Raw genomic sequence first — 22,172 nt, forward strand, 5'->3', positions numbered from 1 at the left:
CAACCGATGTTGGACTGCCGACGGCAGAGGTCTTGATCACCTGTACAGGTCCTAGAGAGTATTGGTCACCTCCTTGTCCAGTGCCCTTTCTCCAGACAGTTTTTGGTTGACGACATTGTGCCCATACCGCATGAAACTGTCCGAAGCTGGTGGCTCTCGCTAGCAGATTGATACCCTCAGAAACAGAAGGTATGAGATCACAGCTGTGGGCCTGTGGCAATCGCTGTAATGTGCATGATCTGTCTTGAGCGCAGCGCTCGTAGTTTTGAGAGGCAAAGTATGAAACTAGGTCAGCTTGTAGAGCTCGCACAAGAGGAGTTGCTGCTGTGGGAAACAGCAAAAATAAGAAAAGTAGGTCATGTTGCAGGTCAGATGGAGTAGCGTTTTCTGATAGGGCTCTTGATTGAATTCTGCATACATGCATGAGGATATGATATCCAGGTGAGATCTTCATCGATGACCAAACTGTTCAATTTTGTCTAGCTAGGAACAACATTTACAACACATGCACCAATCAGCCATGCTATGTTGTCAGGTTTATATCACTGTCTACTGACATACCTCTTGTGCAAACTGACCCAGGTTCATACTTTGCCTCTCAAAAGTAGACTATTGAGCACATATTGGTTCACAGGTTACTGTACTCTATTACATCAAGGCACAGTACAACGGAGTTAGGCAACATATTTGGCAATCCATCACTTACATATTGCCCCTTCAATTAGTTTAGCTGATAAATGGAATGCTAAAATTAATTTGTTTGTCCTTGAACTGCAAAGTGATAAGAGAAAAATAGTTGTACATGTCATACATCCATATGTCTCCACACTATCCGGCCTAATTTACCTGTTGTAGGTATATTCATGCATGGAGCAAAATAGATGATGGCCGACAGGCCGGCCAAGCAGATGTATCCACACCCACATGGATGATGCTGGTCAAAGTTTGTTTTGTTTGGAAGCTCTATATGTGCTGGTCAAAGATTGGGAGCCGCCTAGCTATTGGTCTACATGTTTCCTTCCATATAGCTAGCTAGCTCAATCGTTCACTGTGAATGAACTATTGGATAATTGATACACCATACGCTTGAACTATTGGATAATTGATACACCGAGCCTTGACTTCGTTCTTGACGGATGATGGCGGTGGCTATTGGCGTCGTTCCCTTGCGAAGGCATCATCTTTGCTGGCCTCTCCATTCGCTCTCGCCGAGTAAGGGACTTGCGGCTGTCGGTGAAAACCGTGCCATGATTGGCGGGCGATGGCGGCGTTAAGCGTCGCTTCCTTCTTGAAGGCATCGTCGTCGCAGTCCGCGGGTACTCACTCGTGCTGCTCCGGGGGAAACCCTAGATCCAGCCAGGATCGGACGATGACGGCGCACCCTGCGTCGTGTTACCTCCTAAGGCATCGTTTTTGGAGTAGTGGCTAGATGGAGGTGGTTTTTTGTGGAGTGGTGTTCATCTACCACGTTGTCGTCGATGTTTCTCATCGGCGTGGAGCTACGGGTTATTGAAGACGGGCGAGGATTGTTGGACGCGTGCAAGGTGGTGGAGCTGTTTGGTGTTATGGTGACATCTACGGTGGGGCCTGGCATGGTCAATGCGTTGATCTCGCTTGGAGATGGGTTCAAGATAGATGGCGGTGACGAACTCTGTGTAGTGGGCAATGGCGCACCCTCAGGGTTTTGCTTCTTGGATGATGTGTGTTGGTGTACCGTCAGGGAGTATGGTCTTGTTCATGGTCCCCCCTTCATCGTAGGTATATCGAGTTGTTGCTAGGAAGGTGGCTTCGAATTGATCTTTGTATTCCCCTTGTAAGGCATTGCGAATAATTTAATAAAGAAAAAAGTTACGTGCATCCTTTGGATGCAGAGGCTGGGACTATGCTACTTGATCGAAAAAAACCTTACGCTTGAATTTCTGTCTTCGTGACAAATAATACTCCTCCGGCCCTAGATATATACTTGCCGTGAATTCAATGAATCTACACGTATTTTTTAGCTTACGTCCTCCCTATCATGTTGGCGAGATGCACCATTACATTTTTTTGCAACAACGGAACAGTAAATTAGTATAGGACTATTGTTATTTGTCAGTCGCCAAAGAATACCTGGGAGCCCAAGTCCAGCTAGCGTACGCGAGAAAGATCGATTGATCTCAAGGCCGATCGTGCGAACGAGCTGGCGTTGGATCCGATCCATCCATCTCGCCAAGAGACGTGTTTCTCTCCTGAACTCAAACACATCATCGTTTCGTACCCCTTTGTAGTTAAGCCTACGAAGGGTATGGAACGATCTCAGCTCTTTCGCACGATTCTCATACACGACGGTGTTCAATCACTGCGTCTGCGTCGCGTGCAACAGTCCAGTACAAGTTGCAGTCACTGAAACGGCATGCTTGGTTTGCCACCACACTTGCTAGCTACCTTAAGCTGTTCATACGGCTGCCTTCTTTCATTTTTTTTTATAAAAGGAATATATTAATATTAAAGGATACCAATTACATCCCGCCTCTGCAATAATGCAACACCCTAATGGCAGTATGGATGCACACGTTTTTTTTTTTTAAATAGAACTTCGTGCCGCTCCCTCCAGAACCAAACGGTCGGTATAAAAGCATGTGTGCGCGCGATCGAATACCACCCAATCCAGCAAAATCCAGGCAAAAGATGCACGATTCCCTTCGCTGGTGGCGCCTTCCGGAACTCACCACTCCATCCAGATCACGGCAGACTGGCCTCCGACAGGTCTTCATCTTCGCATGAGAGAAACCCGAGGACCACCACCAAAAAAAGCTAGACTAGCAGCCCCCACGCCGCCAGTCACTCATGCCGGATCACGAGAGAGGAAAAAGGCGGCGCAGATCATGCGTACCACTACCGAACCACTGCCGGGGGCGAAGGGCGCCATCGCTCCGCCCACTCCTTCGTGGAGGTTGTGAAGTGGTGGTGGAGCTCTTGCCATCTCTAGAGTGTAGGAAAATCTAGCCATAAGATAAAGGACGTTTTCCTTTGTGGTACTGGCTTAGAGAAGAAGGTGAGCCTTCGTGGCGTTTGGGAGACCTTCGTGGTAGCTCACATCTCTCCAAGATGACGTACCTCACTTCGTATGAGAGAACACATGAATACATCTTCGTCTCTACGTGCCTCGGTTATCTCTTTACCCGAGTTTACTTTCCTTGTGATAGTCATTATGTTTGAAGTACTTATATCTTGATATTACTTGTGTTACTTATGCCAACAAATATAGAGGATCACTGAAACTTCGATGGAAAGTATTACCCAAATTTATAGTTCGACTCAAGAGGAACACAAGAATATAAATAAGACTTTAGCAATTGAAACATCACTCTCAACGGCACGTGTATATCAATAAACTCACAAAGCAAATGATGATTTTATAGCAGTTAATTCAAATCAATAGAACAAGCAGTAGATAGTAGCATTAGATATCCAGTTTTCACCGGAGGTGTAACTTTTAGTGGCTAATGGCATAGTCATGAGGTGATAACAGGGTATTGCGTGAATGATATTGATCATATAATGTAATCCTAATAACATAGCATCTATCTCTAATTTAGTTGTGTGATCCAAAAATATATTCAACTTGGAATTACACCTTTGCAGATAAATACCAAACTCATATATATGATGGGACAATAGAGGTTCAGTACTAAAATAATGTCACTCGAACCCTAGTAACAAGCATTAAATATAACAAAGGTGTACCACCACTCATACATGAATATCCTCAAAACAAAGACCTCAAATCTCGATACATAAAGATGATTACATGATCAATCTCATCCAATCCGCATCCACTTCACCATCCTATAGAGAACTACTCACACATGGTGATGGAGAGTGAGCACATGATTGTTGGTGATGACATTGGTGGCGGTGATGGTGAAGAATCCCTCGAAAGCCCCCTCTCCGGCCTGGAGATCAGGATCAACCTGACGCCAAAAACAAAGAGTGTGGATATGGCGGCGCTCTATTTACGCGAAAAGCTCTGTGCTTCTAGGTAGGTAAGTTTTTAGTGTATAGGGGTACGCGAAAGGAGGAGGCGACATGACACTCGAGGTTCAAATTGGCCCATGTGGTGCGCCATGTGCAGGTGGGCGTGCCACTAGTGCTCATTTGGGCCTCGTGGCTTCTCTCGTGTGATTCCAAGCTCCAAACCTCATATTTTGGTGGAAAACTTCTGTGGTATTTTTCCTCAATTTTATTTCCTGCGAAAACAGACAGAAAAAAGACTTTTGCTAAAAACTCCGTCAGATTCAGCAATTTTATCCAAGTATGGTGAGATTCCGAAGCAAATCCTTGAGCAAAGTCTTGGAAAAGTAGATAAATTTGAGATGTATCAGTTACTTATATATTGTACCTATATTTCTTACCGCGGGTGGTACGGCTCACCTCCGGTGGCATGCCTTCCCTAGCACCTTGTTGTTTCTCCTAGTGGATCTGGATGCATTGAGGATGGCCGGTGAGAGCCAGACTCTAGTGCGGTCGGGGATGATGATGGCGGCGGATGCGAGTGTCCTTACCATGTTGAAGGTGTTGTCAATGCAATTCTTTTGCTTAAAACCCTAGATCTGTGTCTCTCTAATCAGACAAAGGTAGCACTTTTAGCGCCGTTCTCCCTCCTGGGAGGATAGTTTTGGAACACATGCAAGCTAGAATTGTCTGGAGGTGGATCGACATGGTTTCTTTTGCGTCAAAGATGGTGAGTCTTGGCAGTGCGACACAAATGGATCTCGGCGGCATACACGTGATGATAGACGTGCACATGTGAGTTGTACTATCGATGAAAGGCATGTCAAGGTCAATGCATATATCCGTGTACTGAAGATGGTTTCGTAGAAGAAGGCAACAACGACTTCTGTAGCGTGCATGGGGTGCACGCTGAGGGTCCGATAGACCCGATGCGCCGGTTTTAGCTGATGTGCGTAGGTGTGAGGTCAAAACATACCGACTTAATTATGGCCACCCCTTCATCAAGCTTGTAGTGTTGTTGCACCTATTATCGTCAAGTAGGTGGCTTGGGGTTGATCGATGTATTAGTGTCAATTAATAAAAGGGGTTATGTGCCTTATTTTGATGCAGAGGCCACGGTACAACCTCCATTTTAAAGAAGAAAACTAAATACAGATTAAAATAATTGAAGCTACGCACTGAAAACCGTGTGTCTGGATAAGGCATTTTAGAAAAAAAAACTAAAGCACATATGACAGTTAAGGGAGGGAGTAGTAAACCTGGCCCAGATCGTACTGCCATATGGGTGAGGTCAATTTGACTTGATAGTTCAAGTTGTAAAGTTGACTTATACTCTGTTTGTAATGATCTCGACCTAGATAAAGATACCAAAATAAACTTACTGGCCATGATAATTTGGTTACCTTTATGTCTCCCTCGTCTACACCGAGTTCTTTCTCGACCTTGCCTACGCACATGCACGCCGCCACATCGCCTTCAACCTCGTCGCCTCCACCCGCAAGTTCTCCGTCCGGGCAAGCAAGTTCGTCGTCGTTCGTCCGCCGCTCATTCCTGGACGTGGTTACTGGGACGCGGGCTCAGGCGGGGGCGGCGGGAAACTCCGTGATGGTGAGGCCTTCTACAACACCTACGTCATCACCTCTATCATCAATGGGGGCCCAGCCGTTTGCGTTTTTAGACCGAGTCCAGGGGGTCTACGTTGTGTTCTACTCCCTCCTCGCCTCGGTCGTCGACGCTTTCGGCTTCTTCGGTGGAGTTGCCTCCCCCTTGTCCTCAACCTAAACACCCTCCTCCTACTCATCAGCCTGAGCTAAGGAGGAGCGGGCGATATGCGACGGCTGAGGATGGGGCTAGGGCTACAGAAGAGGATATGATGTAGAGGGCGATGCACCGTAAGGCGGCAAAGAACCTAGATGCGTCATGTACGGAAAGTTCCTCCACGTCTTTTACTAGTTTTTCAGATTCCAAAATTTCTTCTACGTTGGGTAGTGTAGGCGTTTCTTTGGGTCGCACTTCGGATGAGATTTCGGTTTCAGCCAACGTCTTGAGGCATTTGGAACATGACCGTATCACGGTAATTTCGAAGGCTTCAGTGGGGGCTGAACTATATTCTCTAGAGGAGGAGGAAGATGATGTCATCTCAGATGGTCGTCTTCTTTCTACTCTAGTAGGTGGTATTTCGGAGGTGGACTTGGAGTAGTCAGGGTTATAGTCATTTTATGACCTAAAAGCCTCTAGACGGTCTTCTAAGTCTTCTGCGGAAAAGAAGAAGAAGCATATGTCAGATTTAGCTACAAAATCTAAGTTAGTTTCTAAATAAATGGCATGTTTAGGAATAGCAGAGGTCTTTGTGACTTGGCTAAGCATTCTCATATTGCCGATTGTTGTAAGGACTACATTTTAGATTTTATTGCTATTTCTGAGACGGGTAAGCGTGATTACTCTCAAAGTTTTTTAAACCAGTTATCCGGTGGAATAGACTTTGAATGGTTTTATCGCCCACCTAGAGGTAGGTCCGGTGGCTTGCTCATTGGAGTCCGGACATATTCTACGGAAGTTTTGGCTAATTCTGATGGTGAGTATCATATCAAACTCACTATTTGAAATAGAGCTGATAATTCATTTGGAGTCTGATCTCCGTTTATGGTGCAGCCCAGGACAACTTTAAGGCTGACTTTTTACGTGAGCTTGTGAATGTTGCAAAGGACGAGTCCTACCCTATTCTCATAGGGGGAGATTTCAACTTGCCGAGATTCCACCATGAGAAAAGTAAAGGCCCTTTTTATGGCCACTGACCTTTCTTGTTTAACGCTATCATAAATAGCTTAGACTTGAGAGAGGTTGAGATGGCAGGCCGAGAGTTTACATGGGCTAATAGTTTACCTGACCCAACATAGGAAAAATTGGACCACGTGTTGATGGACACCAGGTGGGAGGATAAATATCCGATGGTATCAGTCCGCGCACTAGAACGTATTGAAAAACTGTCGGACCATGTTCCCATACTTTTAACTACCGGGTTAACAAGACCGTTGTCTAAGAAACCATTTAAGTTTGAACTTGGATGGTTACAGCGGGAAGGTTTTCACGAGATGGTTAAAAATGTATGGGAAAGACAGTGTATTCCAACAAACCGGTTATAAGGTGGAATAAAAAGATGCGAGTTGTTCGCAAACACCTTTCTGGATGGGTGAGACATACAACATGTATTATTAAAAAGGAGAATCTTCGCTTATCATCTATCATAGATGAGATAGAAACGCTTGTTGAAGTGAGACCGCTAACGAGCATTGAATTGAAAAATCAATCTACAATGAGCGGGTCTTCTTCGGGAAGAAGAGTTGAAATGATACCAACGTTCAAAAGCCCAATTCATTCTGGAAGGAGATTCAAATACGAGATATTTCCATGGGATTGCCAATGGCCGTCACAGGAAAAAACGTATAGAATCTCTAGTACAAGATGAGGTCTAATTGAAGGCCATGAGCAACTCAAATCCTATATTGCTAATTATTATAAGGGTCTATTTGGTCCACCAGATGAGAGTTCCTTCTCTCTGGATGAGTCCCAAATAGCAGATATACCCCAAGTATCTCAGGAGGAGAATGTTGTTTTAACGGCTCCTTAATCGAGGAGGAAGTTAATAAGTCTATTTTCCAAATGGAACATAACAAAGCCCCGGGTCCAGATGGTTTCCCCGCTGAATTTTATCAGACTTTTTGGGATACAATCAAAGGCGACCTTCTAGAAATGTTCAGTGTTTTACACGCTGAACAGTTAGAATTATTCCGTCTAAATTTTGGTGAGGTTATCTTGTTACCCAAAGTTAAAGAGGCAGAAATGATCCAACAATATAGACACATCTGCCTCCTAAATGTAAGCTTCAAGATATTCACGAAAGTGGCCACCATTAGACTGAATACAGTGGCTGATCATGTGGTAAGGCCGTCGCAAACCTCTTTCATGCAAGGACGCAATATCCTAGATGGGGTTGTGGTTCTACATGAGACGGTTCATGAACTGCATACCAAAAAGATGAATAGGGTGATCTTAAAACTTGATTTCGAGAAAGCTTATGATCAAGTTAACTAGTTTTTTCTCCATCAGACACTCGGGATGAAAGGTTTTTCACCGGAGTGGAGAGCATTGATCAATAATTTTGTGTATGGAGGAAGTGTAGCGATTCGTCTCAATGATGATACGGGACGCTTCTTCCAGACACGAAAAGGTTTACACCAAGGCGACCTCTATCACCACTTTTATTTAACATTGTGGCGGATATGCTCGCTATAATGATCGATCGAGCTAAATTTGATGGTCAAATTGAAGGAGTGATCCCACATCTTGTAGATGGTGGTTTATCAATCCTTCAATATGCCGAAGATACAATTTTATTTATGGAACATGATCTCGATAAAGCTCGAAATTTAAAGCTGATTTTGGCTGCTCTTGAGCATTTATCAAGACTTAAAATAAACTTCCATATAAGTGAATTGTTCTGTTTTGGCGATGCTCAGGGCTTAGTCGCCGAATATTCGGAACTGTTTGGCTGTGGGCAAGGCCAGTTTCCTATCAACTATCTGGGCATCCCGATTCATTATCAGAGATTAACGATGGTTGAGTGGAAACTAGTCGAGGAAAGACTTCAGAAGAGACTTAGTAGCTGGAAAGGTAAAATGTTATCCCTTGGAGGAAGATTGGTTCTGATTAATTCAGTACTCACCAATATGGTGCTGTATATGATATCCTTCTTTATTTTGCCAAAAGGTGTATTACACAAGCTCGACTATTATAGATCGATATTTTTTGGCAAGGGGATAGTGAAAAAAAGAAATATCGACTGGTCAAGTGGTCTGTCATATGCCGACCTAAAGATATGGGTGGGCTAGGAGTTCACGACCTTGAGGTCAAGAACTCAGCCTTATTAGGTAAGTGGCTTTTTAAGCTACTAACCGAAGAAGGCGTATGATAGACCATGGTTAGAAGAAAGTACATCGGTGACAAAGCGTTATCCCATATCCTTTGGAAACCGGGATACTCGCATTTTTGGGCTGGCCTAATGGAAACGGACAAATTTTTCTTCAGATATGGTACTTTTATTATTAAGGATGGATCGCAGATACGATTCTGGGAGGATACATGGCTGGGGAATAGGCCTCTCTCTAAATAATATCCAGCGTTATACAATATTGTTCGTTGCAAAAGTGATATCATTGCATTAGTAATGGCAACCTCACCTCCGACAGTGACGTTTGGACGAGATTTCATCGGTCCGACACTTCTTGCATGGAATGCCTTACTGTTGCGTTTGGAATCCATCCATTTGTCTGAAGGGCAAGATGAATTTTGTTGGAACTTACAATACAATGGAAAATTCTCTATAAGTTCATTATACAATGCCTTTATCCAACTGGAAATACCAGTTGATAAAAACAAGAAGATTTGGAAGATGAAGATACCGCTCAAAATTAAGATTTTTGGCTGGTATTTGCATTGAGGAGTAATCCTAACCAAAGATAATCTTGTGAAACGCAATTGTTATGGGAGTACACAGTGTATTTTTTGTCAACACAATGAGATAATTAAACATTTGTTTTTCCAATGTCGCTTTGATAGATCTATATGGTCATGCATTCAAGTAGCTTCTGATCTGTATCCCCCGAATAGTGTGGACAACATCTTCGGTAATTGGCTTCATGAGATCGACCACATATTTAGAACGTTTATTAGGGTGGGGGCGTTTGCCATTATATGGTTGCTATGACTGTGTAGAAATGACAATGTTTTTAATGACACGAATTATTCTCTCTTGCAGGTTATCTATAGATGTACCGCTACTCTTCGTTCGTGGTCTGCGCTGCAGAAGTTGGAGAACCGCGACCTGTTTACGGAGGTCTGTACACGGTTGGAGGATACAGCGAGGGATACTTTTTCCTTACATGGGTGGTAGCTGAAAGAACATCTCTCATATTATGTTTTGTGTGTTTGATGTCAATGTATGTGATACACTAATGGTTGTTTAAGTGGTACAGGAATTACATAGATACATTTGTATGCGTGTTGGATGTGCTCAGTTTTGTCAAAATGCTGTTGCAAAAATAATCATCAGGCCGGATAATCCGGGCCGGATATTTCCAAAATATCCGGCCCCCAGAAATTCGGCTAAGGACTTGGGGAAATGCAGCTCAGTATAGGGGCCGGACATTTGCCCGGATATTGTCCCGGTTTTGTACCAGGGCCGGATAATCCGGGCCGGATATTTCAAGAATATCCGGCCCCCTCGAAAATGGCTAAGGACTTGAAGAATTGCCTCTCCGGACGAGGGCCGGATATTTGCCGGACATTGTCATGGTTTTGTTCCTGGAGGGCGGATTATCCGGGGGGGCGGATTATCCGGCCCTTACTTAGGGCGGATTATCCGGCCCCCCGAAATGCACAACGGCTGGATTTTGGGGAGGGGTATTTATACCCCTCTTCTTCTTCCTTACCCCTTTGCTCAATCATTGCACAAGAAATCTGCCAAGCTTCACCTCCATTAGAGCCACCTCAAGAAACACAAGATTTCAAGATCTCCTTCCTCCCCCAACCAAATCTCTTGATCTTTGGAGATTCGAAGGAGAAGCCACCGATCTACATCCTCACCGAAGCGTTTTTCATTTCCCCCTCATTTGTTTGAGGGATCTCATGCTAGTGTTCCTATTTGGTTCCCTAGTTGATTTGTTGTTGATGTGTTGTTGTTGATTGTTGTATTGTTACTTATTTGGGAGCCTCCAATTTGGTTGTGGATGTGTGCCCCAAGAACTTTGTAAAGGCCCGGTTTCCGCCTCGAGGAAATCCCTTAGTGGAAGTGGGCTAGGCCTTCGTGGCGTTGCTCACAGGAGATCTGAGTGAAGCCTTCGTGGTTGTTGGTTTGGCTTGCGTAGCAGGCACACTCCTCCAAACGTAGACGTACCTTCTTGCAAAGGAAGGGAACTACGGGAATCATCTCCGTGTCATTGCGTGCTCCACTCTCGGTTACCTCTATCCCATTCTATCTCCTATATTGCGTAGCTATATCTTGCTTAGTTGATATCCTTGTCATATAGGTAAATTCACTTAGTTGCATATCTAGAGAATTTACCTTTTGTGTCAAGCCTAAATTGAAAAAGAACTAAAAATTGGTTAGCACCTATTCACCCCCTAGGTGCGGCATACGATCCTTTCGGTTGGTATCGAGCCTCGGCTCTTATTTCGAGCTTAACCGCCTAAGAGTATGCCGAACGAGGATCCCACGGAAGAGGCCACCAAGACGGTCTCCATGGAAGACTTCAATTCGTTGAAGTCCTCCATGGAAGCCCAAATGGAAAGCATGAAAAAGATGATTGCCGAGCTTTTGGCTCCGGCCCTTCCCAAGGCTCCTAGTGTAGAGGTAAAGGACACGGGTGCGTTAGAAGAGGGTGAGGCTTCGGAACTACCCTCCTCTACCAAACCCGTGGACGGTGATAACTTAAACACTTTAAAAAATCCCATTGCATCTCCTAGGACAACTAGTGGAGGTGATAGCTACAATCGAGTAGCTCCACCTTTTCTATCTCCCGATATACCGGTTCCCCATCCCCATATGAACATTCGGGGCGACCCACCTAAGTTTTCCATTGAGAATTTCGATACTTGGCAATTTGAGTTTCGCTCTCATGTTTGCAGTGCCTCCAATGAACTTTGGAGAATCATCTTGGAAGGCTTCAAGCCATACAACCCCGACAAGTTGACTAGAAGAGAGGCGGTTGGTAGTCAACTCAACAATACCGCCTTGCACATGATTCAAACTAGTGTGGGGACAAAGGAATTGCATCGTGTTCGGAACTACACCACCGCCAAGGAAGCTTGGGATGGTTTGGCCGCGAGTTGCATTGGAAGTGAGAGCACAAGGAGGAACAAGTATAATGCTCTTAAGAATAAAGCTGAAGGGTTCATGAGGCTACCGGATGAAGATCATGAAGTCATGTATGGAAGACTCCTCACCGTTGCCGATGCCTTCCGGCTTATTGGTGCCACCCACATCAATGACTCTTGGATCAAGGAGAAGTACATTGAATGCATGATGCCATTTGTACCCATCGATGTCAAGACTCTTGTGGGGAGGGAATGCTATTCCTCTCTCACCTCTCAACAAGTCGTGCACGAGATGCAAGCTCTCAAAGTGCTTGAGGAAACCTCTCATGATTCTCGCAATCGAGCTCTTGGGATGGCAAAAGGCTCCAACCTTGCCTTGGTGGTCAACTCCGTTGAAGAAGTGATTCCTCAAGAATCTTATAGGGCATCTTGGAGTATGTCCTATCCGGAAGATTTGCAATGCCACTACCATGATCACATGGCCTTCCATGCAAAATCCTTTTGGGTTGATCCCTCCAAGGCCAAGGAAGACAACATCAAGAGGAACAACAAAAGTGGGTTCACTAGCTTTGGTCCAAAGACAAGATCATGCTACAAGCTGTGATGACAAGCGCCACTTCATTGCCGAATGCCCCTATGAGAATAGAGAGCTTCATAATGGGAGGCTCATTCCCAAGGACAAGAGCAAAGACACAAAGGGAAAATATTCAAAAGTCCCCAACAAGAAATTCTACAACAACAAGACCAAGAAGGGCAAGAGGCCCTCAAGAGTTGTGCTAGTAACAAGGGAAGAATATTCTTCCGATGAAGTGGAAAGCTCTAGTAGTGAGGAAGATGAAGAAAGCTCAAAGGAATTGGCCGCCATCGTCACCACCAACATTCCCTCTTCTTCACTCTTTGACTCTCCCAATGAGAATTCTCATATCAAGAATGCACATTGCTTCATGGCAAGGTCCTCTTTGGACACATCTATTGTGCTATCAACTCAAGAAGAGTATACCTCCGGAGATGATGATGTTGATGATGAAGAAGATGCAACCTCTAATGGCTTGGTCGCTCTTGCCTCCCTCTCCACTAACTCTTCATCACCAAGTGAATCCCCCAATGAGGTCATTCATGTGGAGGAAGAAAGTTGCCTCATGGCTAAATCCTCCGAGGTATCATCTCCTTGCCCCTCTATGCCTAACATATCTAGTGATCTAGGGGTTGATGATGCTAGTCTAAAAGTGAAACAAGAAATGCTAGATTTTGATGATTTCATTCTCAACCTACAAGGTAATACTAAAAAGCATGTTTCAAACCTCATGGTTCGTATAGCTCAACAAAGTGATATGCTTGAGAAAAAGGGTCAAATAGAGAGAGAAGACTCTCTTGAAATCCATGCTCTTAAAAATGCTCTTGAGGAAAGTCAAGAAACTATAGCTTCTCTTGAGGAGAGGCTAGAAACTCTTGAAGAGCCTCAAGATAAAATTAACAAGCTCACAAAAGCTAGAGATCTTGCTAGGGCTAAGACTAAAGTGCTTAAAAAGGAAAAGGCCCAATTTGAGGTTGATCATGAGAAACTTGTGAAGGATCTAGATGAACTAGACAAAGCTCACAAAGCTTTGAAGAGTGAATTCACTCTCCTATCCAAGTCCTATGAGCAACTTCAAATTAGGCTTGCTACATATGATGTGCCTAGTTCCTCTACTCCTCTATGTGATCATGCAAATATTGTTGAGGAAAATGCTAGGTTGAAGGATGAACTTGCTAAGGCCTCCTCTCCCCAAAGTAAACTTTCTTTGGATGATCTTTTGAGTAAGCAAAGATCAAACAATGGGAAGGAGGGCCTTGGTTATAATGCCAAGGCAAAGAAGGCAAACAAGAAAAAGGCCAAGCCCGCACAAGAGAAGAAGAAAGTCGTCACTAATGGTGAAGCCTCCAAGGGCAAAACCATGAATGATGATGATGCGGGAATTGCTAACCCTCACTATGTTTTATTTAAAGATTATTATGGTGATGTTTATGCTAAATATGTTGGCCCATATGATGGTTATGTTGCTTGGTCTATTTGGGTCCCAAAGACCCTTGTTGCTAACAAAAGAGGACCCATTGCGAAATGGGTACCTAAATCCAAGAATTGATCTCATGTAGGACTATGCCGCCGGAGGTTCAAAATGGGTACTTGATAGTGGATCTACAAGTCATATGACCGGCGGCAAGAACCTCGTCAAGGAGTTGAGGCCTAACATAAATGATATCACCGTCTCCTTTGGCGATAATTCTACATCCGAGGTATTGGGTTTTGGCAAGGTTGTGGTTGCACACAACATTACTCTTGTGGATGTCATGCTTGTCAAAACCCTTGGTTACAATTTGCTTTCCGTTTCCGCCCTTGGCAAGATGGGTTTCGCCGTCTTTATTGATAATGATATTGTGGTCCTCTTGTGGAGCAAGACTCTAAAAGTCGCTTTCGTTGGGTATCGCGAACACAACTTGTATGTGGTGGACTTTTCGGGGACCACCACGACAAGTGCGATGTGCCTATTCGGAAAGGCGGACGTGGGTTGGTTGTGGCATCGCCGCCTAGCCCATGTCAACATGAGAACTTTGCAAAGTCTTCACAAGGGGAACCATATTGTGGGACTAATGGAAAATGTGTCTTTTGCCAAAGATCGTGTTTGTAGGGCTTGTGTTGAAGGAAAAATGCATGACTCTCCGCATCCAAGCAAGACTATTATCTCTTCCAAGAGGATCTTGGAGCTCCTTCATGTGGATCTCTTTGGTCCCTTTACTCATGCAAGTCTTGGTGCGAAGAAACATTGCTTGGTGATTGTTGATGATTACTCAAGATACACTTGGGTCTACTTTCTCAAGACGAAAGATGAGACTCAACAAATATTCATTGACTTTGCTACCGAGGTGCAACGCCAACACAACCTCCTCATTATGGCAATAAGAAGTGACAACGGCTCCGAGTTCAAGAACTATACACTCAATGATTTTCTTAGTGATGAGGGGATTCGACATCAATATTCCGCTGCTTACACCCCTCAACAAAATGGTGTTGCGGAGAGGAAGAACCGGACTCTTATGGATATGGCAAGATCTATGATGGCGGAGTATAAATTCCGCTATAACTTTTGGGTGGAAGCCATCTCCACCGCTTGCCACTCCTCTAACCGGCTCTATCTCCGCAAGGGCTTGAACAAGACTCCATATGAAATACTCACCGGGAACAAGCCTAATATCTCATACTTCAAGGTGTTCGGGTGTAAGTGTTTCTACAAAATCAAAGGAGTTCGTTTATCTAAATTTGCTCCTAAAGCTTTGGAGGGTATATTTGTTGGTTACGGTGCCGAATCTCACACTTATAGAGTCTTTGATATAGCCTCCGGGATTATCATCGAATCTTGTAGTGTGAGGTTCGAAGAAAATGATGGCTCCCAAGTGGGGCAAGTTGATGTATGTGCAGGTGATGAAATACCTCAAGATGCCATAGTAAGAATGGGTGTGGGATTTTTCCGCCCCATTGAGGGACACGGTGTGGCGTCTCGGGAAGAACTATGCTCTACCACGGTGGAGCCCTCATCCTCTCAACATCAACAAACCCCATCTCTTGAAGCTAATGATGCACCAACCCAAGAACAAGAAGAAAACCCTCTCCCTCATGAACAAGATCAAGGACAAGATCAACCAAGAATTCATGATGGCTCAGATGAGTATCCATTTGATATTTGCGCTTCACCAAATATTGTCCAAGATCAAGCACATGAGGATGAGCAACCCCAAGTAATTGAGGAAGCTCAAGTTGAAGGTCAAGACGGGGACCCAAATGATCAAGTTGATCAAGTGACACCTCCAAGGCCAAGAAGAACCAAGGAGGAGATCGAGGCCCGTCGTCTAGCAAGAAGAGAAAGGCAACTTGAGCGTCTTGAACACACACATGACAAGGTTCTTGGTGACGTAAGGGCAAAGGTTTCCACAAGAAGGCAATTGGCTAACTTTAGCAATCATCATGCTTATATCTCCTTAGTGGAACCCAAGAAAGTATTTGAAGCCCTTGAAGATTCGGATTGGTTGGAAGCTATGCATGAAGAACTCAACAACTTCAAGCGCAACAAAGTGTGGACTTTAGTAAAGAAGCCAAATGAGTGCCGCAATGTTATAGGCACTAAATGGATTTTCAAGAACAAGCAAGATCAGTTTGGAAATGTTGTGAGGAACAAGGCAAGATTGGTGGCTCAAGGGTTCTCTCAAGTTGAGGGAATTGACTTTGGAGAAACCTATGCTCCCGTGGCTCGCCTTGAGTCCATCCGTATCCTTCTTGCTTATGCCTCACATCATAACTTTAAGTTACAACAAATGGATGTGAAAAGTGCTTTTCTTAATGGTCCTTTGCATGAAGAGGTTTATGTTAAGCAACCCCGGGGTTCGAGGATCTCAACTTTCCTAACCATGTCTACAAGCTTGATAAAGCACTTTATGGTCTCAAACAAGCTCCTAGAGCTTGGTACGAGCACCTTAAGGAATTGTTGGTAGACCGTGGGTTTGATGTTGGGCTAATCGACCCCACTCTTTTTACTAAGAGGGTCAATGGGGAGCTTTTCGTTTGCCAATTATATGTTGATGATATTATATTTGGCTCTACTAACAAAGCTTTCAATGATGAATTCTCAAAGCTTATGACCGATAGGTTTGAGATGTCTATGATGGGAGAGATGAAGTTCTTCCTTGGTTTCGAGATCAAGCAATTGAGGGAAGGAACCTTCATCAACCAAGCAAAATATCTCCAAGACATGCTCAAGAGGTTCAAGATGACCGAGATGAAAGGTGTGGCCACTCCTATGGTTACCAAATGTCATCTTGCACTAGATCCCAATGGTAAAGAGGTGGATCAAAAGGTATATCGCTCCATGATTGGATCCTTGCTTTACCTTTGTGCATCTAGACCGGACATAGTGTTGAGTGTTGGTGTGTGTGCAAGGTATCAAGCTTCTCCTAAGGAGAGCCACATGATGACTCTCAAAAGAATCTTTCGATATTTGGTTGATACCCCAAGATATGGTATTTGGTACCCCAAAGGCTCAAGTTTTATTCTCAATGGTTATACCGATGCGGATTGGGCGGGTGACAAGGATGATAGGAAATCAACTCCCGGGCTTGCCAATTTCTTGGTAGGTCCTTGGTGTGTTGGTCTTCTAAGAAGCAAAATTGTATATCTCTCTCCACCGCCGAAGCCGAATATGTTGCCGCCGCAAGTGGATGCACTCAATTGTTATGGATGAGGCAAACTTTAAAGGAATACGGTATCATTTGTGACAAAGTGCCTCTATTATGTGACAATGAAAGTGCCATCAAGATTGCCTATAATCCGGTGCAACATTCAAGAACGAAGCATATTGAGATCCGGAATCATTTCATTAGGGATCATGTTGCCCATGGTGATATTGAGCTTATCTATGTTCCAACCAAAGATCAACTTGCCGATATATTCACGAAGCCTCTTGATGAAGCTAGGTTCACTTATTTGAGGAATGAGCTAAATATCATTGATTCAAGGAGCATAGCTTGACCATCTTGCAAACACACCTTTGTCTCAAAACTTTATTTGGTTTAGATGTGGGCATGGAAATAGGGGGAGTGCGGTTTAAATTATTGAGCTATCCCTCCCCCATAATGCCAACATTAAGAAATCATTCTCTTGATATCATATGTTGATATGTGAGCGTCAATGATGAGTAGTGGCTTGGACCCAAGATATATCTTCGCGGTGCCATGCCACAACACTCATATATGGTGGCCTAGGCCACCACACTCTTCTTTGTGAAGAGTTGGAGTTATTTGGATCTTATTGCATTTTATTTGACAACTCCTTGTTCTTATGGGAAATCACTCTAGTTTGGCCTTATTTGTTCATATCTTGCAAATTTGAGTGATCATGTACCATTAACAGTTTGAGTCTTCTAAACCCAAGCCTACACTCATCTATAAGCCATTTCCATCTTGCTCATTTGTCATGTTTGGTAAAAACTTGGAGTTGGAGGTTTCTCGGACGGATGATCTAGGTTGCCCCATCTTATTGGTAAATATGCATCTTATATGTGAGGTGATAGTTTATTGCACCACATTTGGGTACGCAAATAACCAACTAAAGATAGGCGGGATTGACGGTGTTCTGAAACTCTCCAGAACACCGGATAATCCGCCCCCTGGCGACCGGAAAATCCGGCCCGGCCGGATTATCCGCCCTAAACTAGGGCCGGATTATCCGGCCTGGGTGGATCTTGAAAGGGCTGAGGACGGGGCCACGGGGGGGGAAACGGTTTATTCCACCCCCCACGCGCCTCTCTCTCCTCTCAAGGTCGCCGGAGACTCCCCTCCTCGCCGGAGTTGCCCCGTCCACTCCCTCCCGGAGTTTTTGGGTGGATCGGGTGCTCCTCCCTCCTAGCTACCTTCTCCTCCAAGCGGCTCTCGCAATGGATGCGGGTATGATTCACAATCCCTAACCCTAGGTGTTGTGTTTTATATGTGCTATTTTCTTGGTGGATTTGGTGTCTAGTTGTTCCAAATCGCTTGTAGTGTACTCCTCTTGCATGCTATTAGGCCGATCTGTTCCAAGACAAGTTGTTGATTGCAAAACCTGCTAGAATCGCAGGGGCCGGATTATCCGGCCCCCGCGAGGACCGGATTATCCGGTCCGGCCGGATTATCCGCCCCCTTGGGGCACCGGATTATCCGGCCTGGAGCTTCATCGCCACTGCAGTTTTGATTCAATCTATCTTGTTTTAGACTTGTACCAGCTTATAGTATGTTTTCTAGAGTGCATTACTGTATCATACATGACTCATGAGCATTATCTCCTCTTTGCTATCCATCTTTGCTATTCACAGGTCGTTCTTCTCGGGGTACCTCTCGGAGACGCGCAAGAGCTGATCGTTCAAGTGATGAGTTCGTGTCCAACGCTCCTCGCAAGTCAACCTCATCTAGGCACAAGAACAAGGCCTCAAGGGAAAATTACAAGTCTATGGACATTATCTCGTATCAAGCAATCCGTATGAAGAACTGGTATGAAGACCTCCCAAGGGATGAAGAGACAGAGGGCAGAAAGTACTGGTGCATGGAGCAGGAGTTCATCTATAAAGATATCTATGAGCCCATGAGGAAAGTTCGTCCCATGCAAGCTATCGATGTGGACGTTCTAGCAGTCAACAATCACTTTGAGGATGCCATTTGGGTTGCTGGAAGGTTGGGCTTGAAGGACTTGATGAAGATTAATTGTGACTATAGTCCAGAGTTGCTGAAGCAGTTCTTTGCTACGCTGGCCATCAAGACTGATGATGACCGTACTATGGAATGGATGTCTGGCTCCACTCACTGTAGTGCGCCCCTTGCACCGTTTTGCTGCTATTCTTGGAATTCCTGTAGAAGGTGGCCGTCGTCTCCATGGACCTCAGAGGACAGATAAGAATCAGCTGCATGATCTCTATACATCTGCTGGAAAAGTGGGAGAGTCCAAGGGGCTGCTTACCATCTATGGTCAGTTGCTTAGGTTCTTTCGGGCCACCATCGCTCCTAGTGGTGGTAACAATGATGCTCTCCGGGAACTCTTGTGGATCTCATGTACCTCAGCTTTCGGTGTGCTCGTGATGAGAATGAGGAATGGAACTTCACTATTGATATCATGGACTACATCTTCCATGAGATTCGTGATGCCATGATCTCCCGGACCACCATACCTTATGCGCCTTACATCCAGCTCCTCATCAACAACACTGCGGGCGTGCGTGGTGAAGACTTGAGCGGGTACTCTTATATGAGGCACACCGTCAAGAAGGCCTACAAGCTTACGCTCCGTCTCTTCGCCGTATCTCCACCCGACTCCTTCATGGGTGATGCTCGTTCTAGTGGATTTGCTCCAGCTCGCCATTCCGACCTCCCCGCCATGAAGAAACAAGTGAACGAGCTCAGCTTGGTTTCAGCGTTACATCCTCTCGCATGAACATTGAGATCCATAAGGAGAACTATGCGGCCAGCCGGGAGCGTTCTGAGATTAAGCATACTCAGGCGGTTATTCTGCACAAGCTCAGTGGTGAGCAAGGACCCCCTCCTCAGCCTCCAGTTCACCCAGGTTACAGTCTGCACAGGTTCCGTGGAGTGATCTTGATAGTTGCATTCAAAGGTCCAGCCTCTCTCGCCGCTCTCCAGATGCACCTGACACTGATGAAGAAGAAGATGAAGAAGAAGAAGAAGAGGCACAAGATTCCGATGATGATGATGCCTCCGAGTGATCCCCATGGGGCGAGTAGCATCGCGCTTGTCCCCTTTTTGGCGTCTCGATGCCAAAGGGGGAGAAGCGTTCTATTAGGAACTCTCTCGGGGATTTGCATGGTTTGGGCACAAGCATATGCGTTTATCATTCCTTTATTGCTTGTGTTCCATCTTATTTGAACTATTTGCTTTGGTTGTGAGACATTGTTATGGCTTTCGGATTTCTATATGTTGAGATCAAGACTATTATATCATGTGTGATGCTATATCTCCGTATCATATATCTACACATGGGTATGACTTCTAGCATCCTATCTCAACTTCATATATGTATATGTCTCTTGTTAGAGCTCATGATGGATACCTCTAGTGTTGAGGAACCTCAATCCTATGTGCTGTGTATTTGTATTCAAATGCAAATTACTTATATGCACACATGTAGGGGGAGTGCCTCTATGTTTTTGCCATCATGCTTGCCTCTATAGTTATTCTCTTGCAAATCCGTATATTGTCATCAAACACCAAAAAGGGGGAGATTGAAAGAACATCTCTCATATTATGTTTTGTGTGTTTGATGTCAATGTATGTGATACACTAATGGTTGTTTAAGTGGTACAGGAATTACATAGATACATTTGTATGCGTGTTGGATGTGCTCAGTTTTGTCAAAATGCTGTTGCAAAAATAATCATCGTGCCGGATAATCCGGGCCGGATATTTCCAAAATATCCGGCCCCGTAAATTCGGCTAAGGACTTGGGGAAATGCAGCTCAGTATAGGGGCCGGACATTTGCCTGGATATTGTCCCGGTTTTGTACCAGGGCCGGATTATCCGGGCCGGATATTTCAAGAATATCAGGCCCCCTCGAAAATGGCTAAGGACTTAAAGAATTGCCTCTCTGGACAGGGCCCGGATATTTGCCCGGACATTGTCATGGTTTTGTTCCTGGAGGGCGGATTATCCGGGGAGGGGGGGCGGATTATCCGGCCCTTACTTAGGGCGGATTATCCGGCCCCCCGAAATGCACAACGGCTGGATTTTGGGGAGGGGTATTTATACCCCTCTTCTTCTTCCTTACCCCTTTGCTCAATCATTGCACAAGAAATCTGCCAAGCTTCACCTTCATTAGAGCCACCTCAAGAAACACAAGATTTGCAAGATCTCCTTCCTCCCCCAACCAAATCTCTTGATCTTTGGAGATTCGAAGGAGAAGCCACCGATCTACATCCTCACCGAAGCGTTTTTCATTTCCCCCTCATTTGTTTGAGGGATCTCATGCTAGTGTTCCTATTTGGTTCCCTAGTTGATTTGTTGTTGATGTGTTGTTGTTGATTGTTGTATTGTTACAGATTTGGGAGCCTCCAATTTGGTTGTGGATGTGTGCCCCAAGAACTTTGTAAAGGCCCGGTTTCCGCCTCGAGGAAATCCCTTAGTGGAAGTGGGCTAGGCCTTCGTGGCGTTGCTCACAGGAGATCTGAGTGAAGCCTTCGTGGCTGTTGGTTTGGCTTGCGTAGCAACCACACTTCTCCAAACGTAGACGTACCTTCTTGCAAAGGAAGGGAACTACGGGAATCATCTCCGTGTCATCGCGTGCTCCACTCTCGGTTACCTCTATCCCATTCTATCTCCTATATAGCGTAGCTATATCTTGCTTAGTTGATATCCTTGTCATATAGGTAAATTCACTTAGTTGCATATCTAGAGAATTTACCTTTTGTGTTAAGCCTAAATTGAAAAAGAACTAAAAATTGGTTAGCACCTATTCACCCCCCCCCCCTTTAGGTGCGGCATACGATCCTTTCAGTAGCATAATCTACGAATTGGGCCTTTGTCTTCAGCTTAGGCGTTTTACATTTGCTCATATCTGATATGTAATTCGTCTTTTTTAGCACTCCAGACTTTTGAGACTTTTTGAACAGTTGTGTGCATCTTAGCTATGCAGAGGTCGGGTGTAATTATTTTTTATGAGTAGTAAAACGTCCATTATCAAAAAAATGTATATCCATGAATATCACTGAATTTTTTTCACTCCTATTAAAAGGTAAAAACAAATCCA

The sequence above is a fragment of the Lolium rigidum genome, chromosome 3 (assembly GCF_022539505.1).
Source record: "Lolium rigidum isolate FL_2022 chromosome 3, APGP_CSIRO_Lrig_0.1, whole genome shotgun sequence".
NCBI lineage: Eukaryota > Viridiplantae > Streptophyta > Magnoliopsida > Poales > Poaceae > Lolium > Lolium rigidum.